The sequence below is a fragment of the Scyliorhinus torazame genome, chromosome 14, assembly GCF_047496885.1.
Source record: "Scyliorhinus torazame isolate Kashiwa2021f chromosome 14, sScyTor2.1, whole genome shotgun sequence".
NCBI classification, from domain to species: Eukaryota; Metazoa; Chordata; class Chondrichthyes; order Carcharhiniformes; family Scyliorhinidae; genus Scyliorhinus; species Scyliorhinus torazame.
In genome coordinates this window covers 197524887-197539911 of record NC_092720.1, presented here as the reverse complement: position 1 = coordinate 197539911, position 15025 = coordinate 197524887, and the positions used below count along the sequence as shown (strand labels likewise).

Here is a 15025-nt window from a genome sequence, read left to right as displayed (position 1 = left end):
GGAGGGGGTAGGGAGAGAAACACTGAAGAAGTGTTTCGGGTTTAAGTGTCACTTGACAACAGCCCCTCCACAAACCACCTTCAAGTTAGGGGGTATGCAAGTTTCCTCCGCAACAGCCAATCAGCAGCTCCACTCTACTGCCCTCTGGTTCTTTAACATAAAGAATCAAGTAAACAAAATCAAATAAACTGAGGGTCAAATTAAAGGAACAGTCCCTTAAAGGGAAACTGCCTTTTTAAAAACAATATATTGTATTGAAAATTTTACGATCACAATTTTTTCCCCTTACACATCAAACATAAGAAAAAGAAAATTTAACAGTGCATGTAACATAGTAACCACAGTCTAATAACAAGTAGCTAACCAACATGGTAAACTAATCATTTAACATAAAATAAAACTTCCCCCCCCCCTCCCCCCTGGGTTGCTGCTGCTGGTCATCTATCTTCCCTCTAACGTTCCCCTAGGTAGTCGAGGAATGGCTGCCACCGCCTGGTGAATCCTTGAGCCGATCCTCTCAGCGCAAACTTCATCTGCTCCAGTTTTATGAACCCCGCCATATCGTTTATCCAGGCCTCCAGTCCGGGGGGTTTCGCTCTCCTTCCACATGAGTAAAATCCTACGCCGGGCTACTAGGGATGCAAAGGCCACGACATCGGCCTCTTTCGCCTCCTGCACTCCCGGCTCATCCGCAACTCCAAATAAAGCTAACCCCCAGCCTGGTTTGACCCGGACCTTCACCACCTTCGAAATCACTCCCGTCACTCCCTTCCAGTGCCAGGCACGACCAAAACATATGTGCGTGGTTTGCCGGGCTTCCGCCGCACCTCCCACACTTGTCCTCCACTCCGAAGAACCTGCTCAACCTTTCTCCCGTTATGTGTGCTCTATGTAGCACCTTAAATTGAATCAGGCTAAGCCTGGCGCACGAGGAAGAGGAATTTACCCTGCTTAGGGCATCAGCCCACATACTCTCCTCTATCTCCTCCCCGAGCTCTTCTTCCCACTTTCCTTTTAATTCATCCACCAGCTCCTCCCCCTCTTCTCTCATTTCTCGGTATATCTCTGACACCTTGCCCTCCCCGACCCACACCCCCGAGAGCATTCTGTCCTGGATCCCCTGTGTCGGGAGCAATGGAAATTCCCTCACCTGTTGTCTTGTGAACACCCTCACCTGCATATACCTAAGGAAGTTTCCCCGGGGCAGCTTATACTTTTCCTCCAATGCTCCCAAGCTCGCAAACGTCCCATCTATAAATAAATCTCCCACCCTCCTAATTCCTAACTGGTGCCAGCTCTGGAATCCTCCGTCCATCCTCCCTGGGGCAAACCTGTGGTTGTTCCTGATTGGGGACCCCACCAGGGCTCCCAGCACACCCCTCTGTCGCCTCCATTGACCCCAGATATTTGATGTTGCTGCCACCACTGGGTTCGTGGTAAATTTTTTTGGTGAGAATGGTAGTGGTGCCGTCACCAGTGCCTCTAGACTCGTCCCTTTACAGGACTTTCTCTCCAGTCTTTTCCACGCCGCTCCCTCTTCCTCCATCATCCATCCACGGATCATCGCCACATTGGCGGCCCAACAGTAGTCGCCCAAATTCGGCAGCGCCAATCCTCCTCTGTCTCTGCTACGTTGTAAGAACCCCCTCCTTACCCTCGGGACTTTCCCTGCCCACACAAAGCTCGTGATGCTCCTGTCTATTTTTTAAAAAAAGGCCTTAGTGATTAGTATAGGGAGACATTGGAATACAAATAAGAACCTCGGGAGGACCATCATCTTAATTGCCTGCACTCTGCCCGCCAACGACAGTGGCTGCATGTCCCACCTCTTGAAGTCCTCCTCCATTTGTTCTACCAATCGTGTCAGATTAAGTCTGTGCAAGTTTCCCCAGCTCCTGGCGATCTGAATCCCCAGGTATCGGAAGTTTCTTTCCACTTTCCTTAGAGGCAGGCCTTCTATCCCTCTACTCTGGTCCCCAGGGTGTATCACGAAAAGTTCACTCTTCCCCATGTTAAGCCTATATCCCGAGAAATCTCCGAACTCCCTCAAAATCTGCATGACCTCTGTCATCCCCCCCACTGGGTCCGTCACATACAACAGTAGGTCATCCGCGTAGAGCGACACTCGGTGTTCTTCTCCCCCTCTAATCACCCCTCTCCATTTCCTGGAGTCTCTCAGCGCCATGGCCAGTGGTTCAATTGCCAACGCGAACAGCAATGGAGATAGCGGGCATCCCTGTCTTGTTCCCCTGTATAGTCGGAAATACTCCGATCTTTGCCGACCCGTGACCACACTTGCCGTTGGGGCCCCATAAAGGAGTTTGACCCAGCTAATAAACCCGTTCCCGAACCCAAACCTCCTTAGCACCTCCCATAAGTACTCCCACTCCACCCTGTCAAATGCCTTCTCTGCATCCATTGCCGCCACTATCTCTGCCTCCCCCTCTACTGGGGGCATCATTATCACCCCTAATAGCCGTTGCACGTTGACATTCAGTTGTCTCCCCTTTACGAACCCTGTCTGGTCTTCGTGCACCACCCCCAGGACACAGTCCTCTATCCTCGATGCCAGTACCTTTGCCAGCAATTTGGCGTCCACATTCAATAGTGATATAGGCCTATAGGACCCGCACTGCAGCGGATCTTTATCCCGCTTCAAAATTAGCGATATCGTCGCCTCCGACATTGTCGGAGGTAGAGTCCCTCCTTCCCTGGCCTCGTTAAAAGTCCTCACCAACAGCAGGGCCAGCAGGTCCACATATTTTCTATAAAATTCCACCGGGAACCCATCTGGTCCCAGAGCCTTCCCTGCTTTCATATTCCCCAGCCCCTTAATAACCTCGTCCACCCCAATTGGTGCCCCCAGGCCTTCCATCTCCTGCTCCTCCACCCTCGGGAACCTCAATTGATCCAGGAACTGCCGCATCTCCTCTTTTCCCTCCGGGGGTTGGGACCTATACAGTCCTTCGTAAAAGGTCTTAAACACCTCGTTTATCTTCCCTGCTCTCCGCACCGTAGCTCCCTTTTCGTCTCTAATTCCCCCTATCTCCCTCGCCGCTGTCCTCTTTCGCAGCTGATGGGCCAACAGGCGACTAGCTTTTTCCCCATACTCACACCTCACCCCCTGTGCCTTCCTCCACAGCACCTCCGCCCTCCTGATGGTCAGAAGGTCGAACTCCGTCTGGAGTCGTCGCCTCTCCCTGTACAGTCCCTCCTCCGGGGTCTCCGCAAATTCCCTGTCCACCCTTAAAATCTCCCCTAGTAGTCTTTCCCTTTCCTTGGCCTCTGTTTTCCCTTTGTGGGCCCTGATGGAGATCAGCTCTCCTCTGACCACCGCTTTTAGTGCTTCCCATACCACTCCCACTTGGACCTCCCCGTCGTCATTGGCCTCTCAGTACATCCCCACACTCTTCCACAAACTCCCTCATCCGCCAACAATCCCACATCTAATCGCCAGAGTGCTCGCTGCTCCCTCTCCTCCTAGTTCCAGGTCCACCCAATGTGGGGCATGATCCGAAATAGCTATGGCTGAATACTCAGCTACTTCCACCCTCGAGATTAACGACCTTCCCAAAACAAAAAAAAACTATCCGGGAGTACACTTTATGAACATGGGAGAAGAAGGAGAACTCCCTGGCCCTCGGTCTAAGAAATCGCCATGGATCCACTCCCCCCATTTGGTCCATAAACCCCTTGAGCACCTTGGCCGCTGCCGGCCTTCTTCCGGTCTTAGATCTGGATCTATCTAACCCTGGGTCTAGCACGGTGTTGAAGTCCCCTCCCAATATCAAGTTTCCTACCTCCAGGTCCGGTATACGTCCCAACATCCGTCTCATAAATCCCGCATCGTCCCAATTCGGGGCATATACATTAATCAACACGACCTCCATTCCTCCAGCCTGCCACTCATCATTACATATCTACCTCCGCTATCTGCTACAATGCTCCTTGCTTCGAATGCTACCCGTTTCCCCACCAGTATGGCCACCCCTCTATTCTTTGCATCTAGCCCTGAATGGAACACCTGTCCCACCCATCCTTTCCTTAACCTAACTTGGTCCGCCACCTTCAGGTGCGTCTCCTGGAGCATAGCCACGTCTGCCCTTAGTCCTTCCAAGTGCGCGAGCACTCGGGCCCTTTTAATCGGTCCATTCAGGCCTCTCACGTTCCACGTGATCAGCCTCACTCGGGGGCTACCTGCCCCCTTCCCGTGTCGACTAGCCATCACCTTCTCTAGGCCAGTCCCACGTCCCGCTTCCGCGCTCCCACTCGTTCCCCAGGTGTCGCATTCCCGCCCCGACCACCCACTCTTTAGCCATTTCCTCTTTGATTTCCGTGCAGCAACCCAGTTATCCCCCCCCTCCCCCCCCCCCGCTAGATCCCCCTCTAGCGTGATTGCTCCCCCCATATTACTTCCGCAAGTCAGCTGACTTCAACTGACCCCGGCTACTCCTGCTCACTCCTTGACCCCCCCGTGTGGGGAACTCCCATCTACCTTGCGCCTATCTTCCCGCCATTATCTTCCCGCCTCTTGTGGCGCAGCTCCCTTTCCCATCCCACTCCCATTCCTCATCCTCCGCCTATGTCCCTTCTTTCCCCCCCCACCGGCGTCCACATTTCTTAGTGTCTCCCCCCTTCCCAATTTACTTCTCTATTTACATCGACAGTAACATTTCCTGCAATATCAGTCCCTCAGTTCCGATCCAATTTCTCATCTTTAATAAAGGTCCATGCTTCTTCCGCCGTTTTGAAATAATGATGTCTCTCGTGGTACGTGACCCATAGTCGTGCCGGCTGCAGCATCCCGAACTTCACCTTCTTTTTGTGTAACACCTCCTTGGCTCGGTTGAAACTCGCCCTCCTTCTCGCCACCTCCGCACTCCAATCCTGGTACACCCGTACCACTGCATTCTCCCATCTGCTACTCCGTACCTTTTTGGCCCATCTCAGAACCATTTCTCTATCTTTAAAGTGGTGAAATCGCACGATTGTCGCCCTAGGTGGTTCTCCCGCTTTTGGTCTCCTCGCCGGGGTCCGATGAGCCCCCTCCACTTCTAAGGGGCCCAAAGGGGCCTCAGCTCCCATCAACGAGCTTAGCATCGTGCTCACATAAGCCCCACAGTCTGCTCCTTCCACTCCCTCAGGGAGACCCAGTATCCGAAGGTTCTTCCTTCGTGCTCTGTTTTCTAGGGCCTCAATCCTTTCAATGCACGTTTTGTGGAGCGCCTCGTGCGTCTGTGTTTTGACCGCCAGGCCCAGGATCTCGTCCTCATTATCTGTCACCTTCTGCTCCACCACGCGGAGCTCTGTCTCATGGGTCCTTTGTGCCTCCTTAAGCCCCTCAATTGCCTGTAGCATCGGGGTCAGCACCTCCTTCTTTAGTAGCTCCACACACCGTCTTAGGAATTTGTCTTGGTCGGGCCCCCATGTCGCCTGGGCTTTCTCCGCTGCTATCTTGTTTCTTTTTCCTTTCTGTCCCTATCGTCGAGGATTCCTCGCGCTGCAGCCGCCGCCGCCGATATTTTCCTCTTTCGTTGGGGGGGGGGGAACTCCCTATTCACTCACCCCACACCAGGTTTCGTCGCGCGAAAATTTCCCGTTGGGGCTCTTAAAAGAGCCCGAAGGTCCGTTGGAGCTGGAGCCGCCGAAACGTGCGGCTTAGCTGGTCATCGCCGCAACCGGAAGTGGTCAGGGAAACTGCCTTAAACAAAAAATGAATGAGAACTGAGACTTAAAACATTAAACCAAAATGTGATTAATGGGGTCAGTAAGCCACCCCAGCCCATGTGGTGCCCAATGGCATGGAAGGTCTTGGGGTGTGCTCCCTCTCCAGGGACATCCAACCATGAACGAAGCCACGTAAGAGGGGCAGACAGCCAGATCAGACAATCCCCAGGTTGTCCACGGCCTGGGCCTGTTGATAGTCCTGCCCAAGAGCAGGTTGACAGTCATGCCCAAGAGCAGGTTGGTAGTCTTGCCCAAGAGCAGGTTGATAGTCATGTCCAAGAGCAGGTTGGTAGTCCTGCCCAAGAGCAGGTTGACAGTCATGCCCAAGAGCAGGTTGGTAGTCTTGCCCAAGAGCAGGTTGATAGTCCTGTCCAAGAGCAGGTTGGTAGTCTTGCCCAAGAGCAGGTTGATAGTCCTGCCCAAGAGCAGGACCCAGAAGTCCTCCTCCTTCCCCGCTCCCACCGCACCAGGTGGCTGTAGATCTGGAGTGTGGGGCTGAACCCAACCATGTTAAGGCCCTTAAGTGGCTATCTAATTGCCTTAAGGCCTTTTCCCACCCAGCCTCAATTTTTAGGTGGTTATCCAATGGCTGAGAGTGGGAAACAGAAACAATTCTCAGCCTTGATCTTGGCCCCTTAATCTGGGGTGCTCTTTCCTCAGGGCCTGGAGAACTCCAACCCTCCCTCCCCTTCCAAGACACCTGGACACCAAGATTGCTTACCTCGCAAGCCACTTGGGCATCCCCCTTCCCTCACCACAATCCACGGTAGTTCATAGATTATCATAGATTATCATAGATTATCATAGAATTTACAGTGCAGAAGGAGGCCATTCGGCCCATCGAGTCTGCAGCGGCTCTTGTAAAGAGCACCCTACCCAAGGTCAACACCTCCGCCCTATCCCCATAACCCAGTAACCCCACCCACCACTAAGGGCAATTTTGGACACTAAGGACAATTTATCATGGCCAATCCACCTAACCCGCACATCTTTGTTACCAGAACTATGGTCCTAGAACTTAGTCTCAGGACTGCACAGCCATCCCTCTTCCTTCCAAGTGTGGACAGAAGTCCCACCTGTTGCCAATCAATGCTCAACTGAGTGTGAAATGACAGTAGGCCTATTAGATGCATTTTCCCCTGAATCCTGATGACGGACACTGAATTGTCGCCATCTTGAAAATTCCAGCCCAAGTATGAGACCATGAGAGAGGTGGATAAGAGCACATACTGACCAATGGTTCCATTCAGACTGACCAGGTGCACAATGTGTCAACAGAGCTAAAGGAGAAGATAATAATTGATAATAATCAATAACCACTAGATGATAAGTTGTCGGAGCAGAAGTAGGCCATTCGGCCCATTGAGTCTGCTTCGCCATTCAATGAGCTCAGCGCTGAACTGATGTAATCCTCAACTCCACTTTCCTGCCTTATCCCTTGATTCCCTTACTGATTAAAAATCTGTCTATCTCAGCCTTGAACATTAATGACCCAGCCTCGACAGATCTCTGCGGTAAAGAATTTCCCAGATTCACTACCTTCCGAGAGAAGAAATTCCTCCACATCTCTGTCTTAAATGGGAGGCCCCCTTACTCTGAGATTAACCAGTGACAATAAACAAAAATTGTTTAAACAACAGAGTATAATATATTTAAATAAATATTCACAGCCTCACAGTTCAAGACATAATAAGCTGATAGTATATGGTTTACATCAGTCATTTTGAAACCCAGGGTCATGACATGCGGGTGGGTCGTGGGCGGGTGTCAGGAGGGTCGCGGGGCCATGTGTTGTGGCGTTCCCGATCATGGGGCCATGCGTTGCGGCATTCCCGATCGCGGGGCCATGCATGTGGTATTCCCGATTGCGGGGCCATGCATTGCGGTATTCCCGATCGCGGGGCCATGTGTTGCAGCGTTCCTGATCACCCAAGTAGTGCCCAATGGCGTGACCAGCTTTTAAAACTGCCGGCTGCGACTGGCTTTCAGACTGCCGGCTGTTCCGCGCGCGCATGCCCCCTCAGCAGTGCGCAGGCCCAGAGCCCAGCAGGGCAGAATGCCCCCTCTTGATGTTAGTGCGCTGACCCAAGAAGAGATTTGCTTTTAAATCGCTGGAATCTTCCTGCGTGGAGCTGCGGCGGAGAGTAGACCACGCAGAGCATGCACACTGCCGTCACGTGTTCTGGGCATGAGAGCGTTGCCTCCATTTTGCAGCTGCCAGCAGTGTCGGTGTGAACTCCAGGGCCTCTGGTGAACAATCCATGAAGAGGAAGCTGAAAACAGGAACAAAGCAGCATAACGATGATTAGTTGAGGTTGTGGGTTTATTAATTGAGCCACTGCAAATCAGGATTCAAAGTTCATGTGTGTTATATGCAGGGAAGCACTGGCAAATGAAAGTTTAAAACTCTCAAAACTTCAAAGACGTTTGAAGACTAAGCATGACGAGTTTGAGGACAAATCTCTTAATTTTTTTCAATGCATACAGTGAGTACTTAAGTCAGCTGAAGTCATTGTCAGAAATGCAACATTGAATAAAAACGCAAGTGACATCATGACTCACCTGTCACATTAAAGGTAAGTGAAAATGGTGGGTCGAGAAGGTCGGTGGACATGGGTCGCGAAGGATAGCTGGGTGGTAAAAATAGGTCCCAGACAAAAAAATTTGGAAAAAATGGTTCACATAGGTATTTTCAGTGGAATTCCCTGTGCCCACAGGGAAGGCTGCATGTAATGGGAAGTGCGCTGACTAGTAATCCTGAAATTTAGACTATTGCCCATTGGGCCATTGGTTCAAAGCTGGTGGAATGTGAATTTGAAAACATCTGGAATTGGAAACTAGGCATCATTAAAGCTATGTCAGGAAGGACCTGGACTCTCAGCAATCTGTGGTTGGCTCAACTGGAAGAACTTGTCACTGACACCCCCGTAAAAGTTTAAAAATAAAGCATTCGCGTTGCCAACTTGTTGGGGGATTCAGAACGGGTCGGGCAAGATTTGAACAGTGAAGCAAGTAACTCTGGGAATGGAAGGAAGTGCAAAAAGAAATATATTTTGGACGATGTGAGGAAGAATGAACAGCTCGAAGAGTTCAGACAGTTGGGCGGGTTCTGCATAAAACAGACTGGGATCGGCGAAGATTCAGTCGCAGGGTGGAGCACAAGCGAACATTGTTTACGGTTCAAAAAAATCTCCACATCAAAAACAAATAGTCATGGCAACTCCGAGGCGCCCAAATGGGATTGAATCCCCATGGTGAAAGGACACCTGGAGATTGCACATTATCTTCAATAACTTGTGAACTCAAGCGTCTCCAGTCCAGTGTTTACCCTGCTGGCTGGGAACTGACCAACATCAGTCCCACGCGTACACCCACAAAGATACAGGCTGTGGAGAAGCAAAAGCTGCGAAGAGTTCATTCAGAATTTGAATTTGGAAAATTTCCAGCTCGCTCTGAGGAGCTTTCAGTTCCCGTTCCTCTCCAGTTAGCATCCCACCCCTAAACAGGCGAGGTTCAGCCAGTCCCTCTGCTGGGATTTGAACAATATATAGATATGAGGCTTTATGGGCGCTCTCTCGGGAGTCCATCCCTGTGACAGGAGCAGCCTGGGTGGGTTCCACAAGAGTCGGTGGGTGCATTTTTCACCAGTTCGCAGACTCTTTGCCCGGGACAGTGGCAGGGGCAAGGCTGGTATGCACCCCAGTACGTTGGAAACCCACCACCACTGTACCAGCCTGAGGAACCCGGCACTGCTACACTCGAGTTTCAGGCAGATCTGACCACCGTTGGCTTCCCACACACGGGACACACTCCAGTTTATATGGCTCTGTTTGCGGCCCGGGTATGTATTTGATTTGTTCTCCTAAGTTCCTCTCTGACTCGTGCCAAACATAACTTTAGTTTTGCTTTGACAAAGAGTCATCTAGATTCGAAACGTTAACTCCCTTCTCTCTCCACAGACGCTGCCAGACCTGCTGAGATTGTCAGTATTTCCTGTTTTTTCGTAGCTTGTGGGGGCTGAATGAGCGCCAGAAATTGCAAGTGGACTATCCCTGGGCAAAATAATGAGTTCATTGGTCGGAGGTGGATGGTGTGACATCCCGAATAGCGAATTAGCATTTTAAAAGAGGTGTTTTTAAAAAATAATTTGTTTTTCAGTGTGTCTTTTTTTAACTGTTTCCTAAACAGTTTATCGGTTAGGTAATTGAGCCATCGATGTAACATCGCGTCATTTCTTGAGCCCTGACGACAAACAAAATTGAATTCAAAGAAACCTTAAAGAAAGAACTCAGAAACCACCTCAAGACATCTCCCACCACCTCTGCGTTGTGACCATTTCTGGTGCTTTCGGGTGTCCCATAACAACTAACAATTCTTGCAACCTTAGCAAAAAAAATCGAGTCAGGGTCCATCTGGTAACTATTTACGTAAACCTAGCCTCAATAACTAAGAATTCCATACTCGCAAAAGCTAATCATAGGCGTGAAATTTGAATATTTATGTTTTGTATGTTGTTGTTTTACTTTCACTGAATGATGTTTAGCTGAGTTTTAATATCTGTCAACCAGGGGTATTTTACTAAACAAAATGAAAGAGCAGGAGGGGCAGAAAGCCCTCGTCAGACGCCCTCCTCCTCCACTTTCCACCTCCCTCCCTCTGCCGTAAGTAAAACAAGCCTCGGGACCCTGGGGGTCCAGACGAAGTGCTGTGACACAGGAAAGCTAATTGAATTGAATGATGGGGAGAGGCTCAGAAAATGTGACCAATACCGCCCTTCACATTGCAGGAGAACCCTCGGCTCAGCAAGGGGGCGGAGGAGGAAGAATTCATCGAGGGAAGGAAAGAAAGGAAAATGATTGGCATTTAGAAAGCGCCTTGCCCGTCCACAGGATGCCCCAAAGCACTTTGCTCATGAGATAATTTTGAAGGATAGTCTCTGTTCTCAGGAGGAATCGATTGGCAGGATGGTACCATTGAAATATATGCTCAGAGAACCTGCAGTGTTCCCATTCGCTACCGTGTTCCCCACATTCTCCTCACCTTAAATCAAAGTCCCCTGGTCATTGACTCCTCCACCAAGGGGAAAAGTTTTTTCTTGTCTACTCTCTCCAAGTCTCTCATAATTTCACACATCTCGATCATAGCTCAATCTGCTCTGCTCCAAGGAAAACAACCCCGGTCTATCCAACCACTCTTCTTAGCTGAAAATCTCCAGCCTGGTAAATCTCCTCTGCACCCTTTCCAGTGCTATCCAGTTACTGGGTGGAGGTCAGCTGTCACCGCAATCTGTGTACTTGCACATTGCAAACAGGTGGAGAGAAAACCATTGGGTAAAATCACAGTGCATTGGAAAAGAGCAATGATTGTAATAAAACAAACAGCACAAAGACTGTATCTGGTCACCTTATTCACCATGTTAATTACAATGTTGGTGCAAAAGGGATGGCATCGTCTGCGATGCAGACGCAACTAAAGCAGGGGGTTAACAGCACACAGAGGTTTTTTGGCCCATTATGTCTGTGCCTGCCAGCAAACACCTATTTATTCTAATCGCACTTTCCATCGCTTGGACCCATCGCCGACTATTCGGGATGAATACCAACAGGTACTTTGAAAATTAGATTTAATCAAGGATTAAGGAAAGGCAAGGTCATGCTTGTGAATCTGATTGAATGTTTTTTGCAGTAAGGGTGGAGGTTACTGAAAGGAATACAATGGTTATTATCTAAAGGGTTTTAAGAAAGTGTTTGACATTCAGAGTCTGTCTAATCGGGCGGCACGGTAGCGTAGCACAGTGGTTGGCACAGTTGCTTCACGTTCAATTCCGGCTTCGGGTGACTGTGCGGAGTCTGCACGTTCTCCCCGTGTGTGCGTGGGTTTCCTCCGGGAGCTCCGGTTTCCTCCTACAGTCCAAAGATGTGCAGGTTAGGTTGATTGGCCGTGCTAAATTGCCCTTAGTGTCCAAAAAAGGTTAAGTGGGGTTACTACCCTATGGTAGTGGAGGTGTGGGCTCAAGAAGGTGTTCTTTCCAAGGGTCGGTGCAGAGTCGACGGGCCGAATGGCCTCCTTCTGCACTCTAAATGCTATGATTTCTATGAATAGAAAGGGCGGACTGTTACATGTAGCTCGAATAAACCGACCCTGAATCTTATTATACAGATTACTAGAAATATTTCGAATACTGAAACTGAGCGAAGGAACAAAGGCGAGAGGTAGAAGTCAGTCACAGATCAGCCAAGCTTCCTGCTGACTCAAATATTTCCACGGTGTGGGGAGGTGTCTTCTGGCTATAAAAGCGTTTGCTGGAGCTCTTTCTGTCAGTCTGCTGCAGCGGCGGAGCTGAGCTGGTCGGTTCGAAACTTCCTCTAGCTTTTGGGGTAAGTAACTTCTTCACCAGCAACCGGACACCAGCGCTTGTGAACGGCTGGCCCAGCACTAGCGTTTAACCACGTGTTCCAGACAAATGTTTGAGCAGTTATTGAGTCGATGCATCAAATAGTTTATGTGAAAATGATTCTCTGGCTGTTTGGTATCAGAGGGAGGGGCGCTGTCTCAACGGGAAAATATCAACAGGTGCTTTGAAAATTAGATTTGGTCAAGAAAAGATTAAGGGAAGCAAAGTTCGTACTTGCGAATCTGATTGAATGTTATTTTGGATTAAGGGTGGAGGTTAATGGAAGGAATACAATGGTTATTATCTAAAGGGTTTTGTGAAAGTGTTGACATGTGGCTATGAAAAGTCTGACTGACAAAGCTGAGGCTGCTTTTGTAATAGAAAGGTTAGTGTCAGTTTGAATTTGAAAATAGGCTTTAGGACAGTTAAAACGACTGGTGCTAAATGTTCTGACATAATCAGTGGAGCGAGAAACAGTGTTTGACCGAATGGCCTCTCTTTGCACAGATGCTGCCAGACCCGCTGAGTTTATCCAGCATTTTCTCTTTTATTTCAGATTCCCAGCATACATAGGTTGAAAGTAAAATACAATTTAAATATTTGTGGACGGACCGAAGTTGGAGATGGGCCGATTTGTGAGGGTGGCAAGAATTGCCACCAGGAAACAGCTAACCTGCAAGGGAGAAATGAGTTTGTGTGCCTAGATCTTTGGCAGGACATGTTGAGGAAGTTGTCAGCAAAGCCGATCTGGGGCTTCATAAAGAGAGGTGTAAAATCAGGGAAGTTAGACCGAACCTGCAACACAAATGTCACTTGTCATTTGCCAACCCAAGCTAAATATTGTCCAGATCCTGCTTCAGTATCTGAGCTTTTAACATTATGAAAATCATTATTGAACATCCCCACTTTTGTTTTGAAACATGTTTATTGAGGGTTTACGTTTTGGAAAACAACACGCAATATTACAAAATAGCACATCACTGTAGAGAAAAAAACATCTCAATATACATTGAGTACAGAGAGGGAGAGGAGAGCAACATCCCAACTGGCTCCATGCAATCATTAGACGTAGCTAGATGCCTCCATAGCCCCACCAGACACCAAGGGAAAAAGAGGGCGAAGCCATGAAAACACGATGAAGTGCTGCACACCTTCCCAGGCCATGTCAGCTTGCAATTACCACAACATTTTCCAGATGAGTTTTCAGTGCCATGTACCAACATGTAAATCCCTCAACTCTAGCAGCACCAAAGTCACACCACAGCCTCGTCTCCTCAGATACTAGACCCACCTGCACCCATCGAGGAGTCAAATACGGATTCTTCATACCCACCCTGATGAAAAACAAAGAAAATATGCTAAAGCGCCAGTTCCAAGGGAGTTACATATATACTACACAACCCAACTTTAAAAAAAATAAATTTAGAGTACCCAATTCATTTTTTTTTCAATTCAGGGGTAGTTTAGTGTCACCAACCCACCTACCCTGCACATTTTTGGGTCGTGGGGGAGAAACCCACACAAACACGGGGAGAATATGCAAACTCCACACGGACAGTGACCTAGGGCCAGGATCGAACCTGGGACCTAGGTGCCGTGGGGTAGCAGTGCTAACCACTGCGCCACCGTGCTGCCCTTACACAACCCAACTTAACCTCAATCTCAGGCCCAGTACAGAGCCAGCATCATAGACTATCATAGAATTGACAGTGCAGAAGGAGGCCATTCGGCCCATCGAGTCTGCACGGGCTCTTGGAAAGAGCACCCTACCCAAGGTCAACACCTCCACCCTATCCCCACAACCCAGTAACCCCACCCAACACTAAGGGCAATTTTGGACACTAAGGGCAATTTATCATGGCCAATCCGCCTAACCTGCACATCATTCTGTACAATTATGCACAGAGGACCGGCAACAGTATGTTTGGATTATGGTCAAACCTTCAGGGCCTCCCAAGAAGAAAAAAGAATAGGGAATGAGCTAGAACCCCTAGAATTATCCCACAGTAAAACAAGGGATCAGGACCCAACCCAGGCTCCGTATTTCATTGGCGCTCGCCAAGCACCCACCAATGAAGAAGAGAACAGGCTGCTCATTCAAGCAAGAAAGCATCCCATCCTCCAGGGAGACAACAGGATATTTATCATAGCACAGGACTCAGCTCATCCCCAGGCAGAAATATAGCTCACGCTGTGTCCACACATGACCTGTAAACATCCCCACTTCCTCTTTTTATAAATTTAGAGTACTCAATTCATTAATTTTTTTCCAATTAAGGGGCAATTTAGCGTGGCCAATCCATCAACCCTGCACATCTTTGGGTTGTGGGGGTGAGACCCATGCAGACATGTGAAGAATGGACAAATTCTACACGGACAGTGACCCGGGGCTGGGATCAAACCTGGGACCTCAGCGCCGTGAGGCAGTAGTGCTAACCACTGCACAACCGTGCCACCCCAAACATCCCCACTTCTGACCTTATAATGGAGAGGAGGTCATTGATGAAACATTAGTTGGGTTTAGAACACCACTATGAGGAGCTCCTGCAGTGATGTCCTGGGTCTGTAATGATTGAACCTCTAATAATCACAACCATGAAATGAAATGAAAATCGCTTATTGTCACAAGTAGGCTTAAAATGAAGTTACTGTGAAAAGCCCCTAGTCGCCACATTCCGGCGCCTGTTCGGGGAGGCTGGCACGGGAATTGAACCGTGCTGCTGGCCTGCCTTGGTCTGCTTTAAAAGCCAGCTCTTTAGTCCTGTGCTAAACCAGCCTATCTTTGTTTACATTAGGAATAACTCATTAGTAAAGCAACGATGTCTGCAATGATATGGCCTCATTCATCACATAGATGATGACCATATACCCAATGATCTGCTGTACAGTGAACTGGCCACTGGG

General features: G+C 49.1%; 1 protein-coding gene across 1 annotated transcript in view; it reads left to right on the top strand.

Moving 5' to 3' along the window:
* LOC140390329 (uncharacterized) overlaps nucleotides 1–15025 on the top strand; it is a 103022-nt gene that overhangs the window by 34552 nt on the left and 53445 nt on the right. The window contains exon 2 of the mRNA XM_072475394.1: nucleotides 11887–12104. The gene's annotated coding sequence lies outside the window, so the exon portion shown is untranslated. The remainder of the gene's footprint in view (nucleotides 1–11886; nucleotides 12105–15025) is intronic.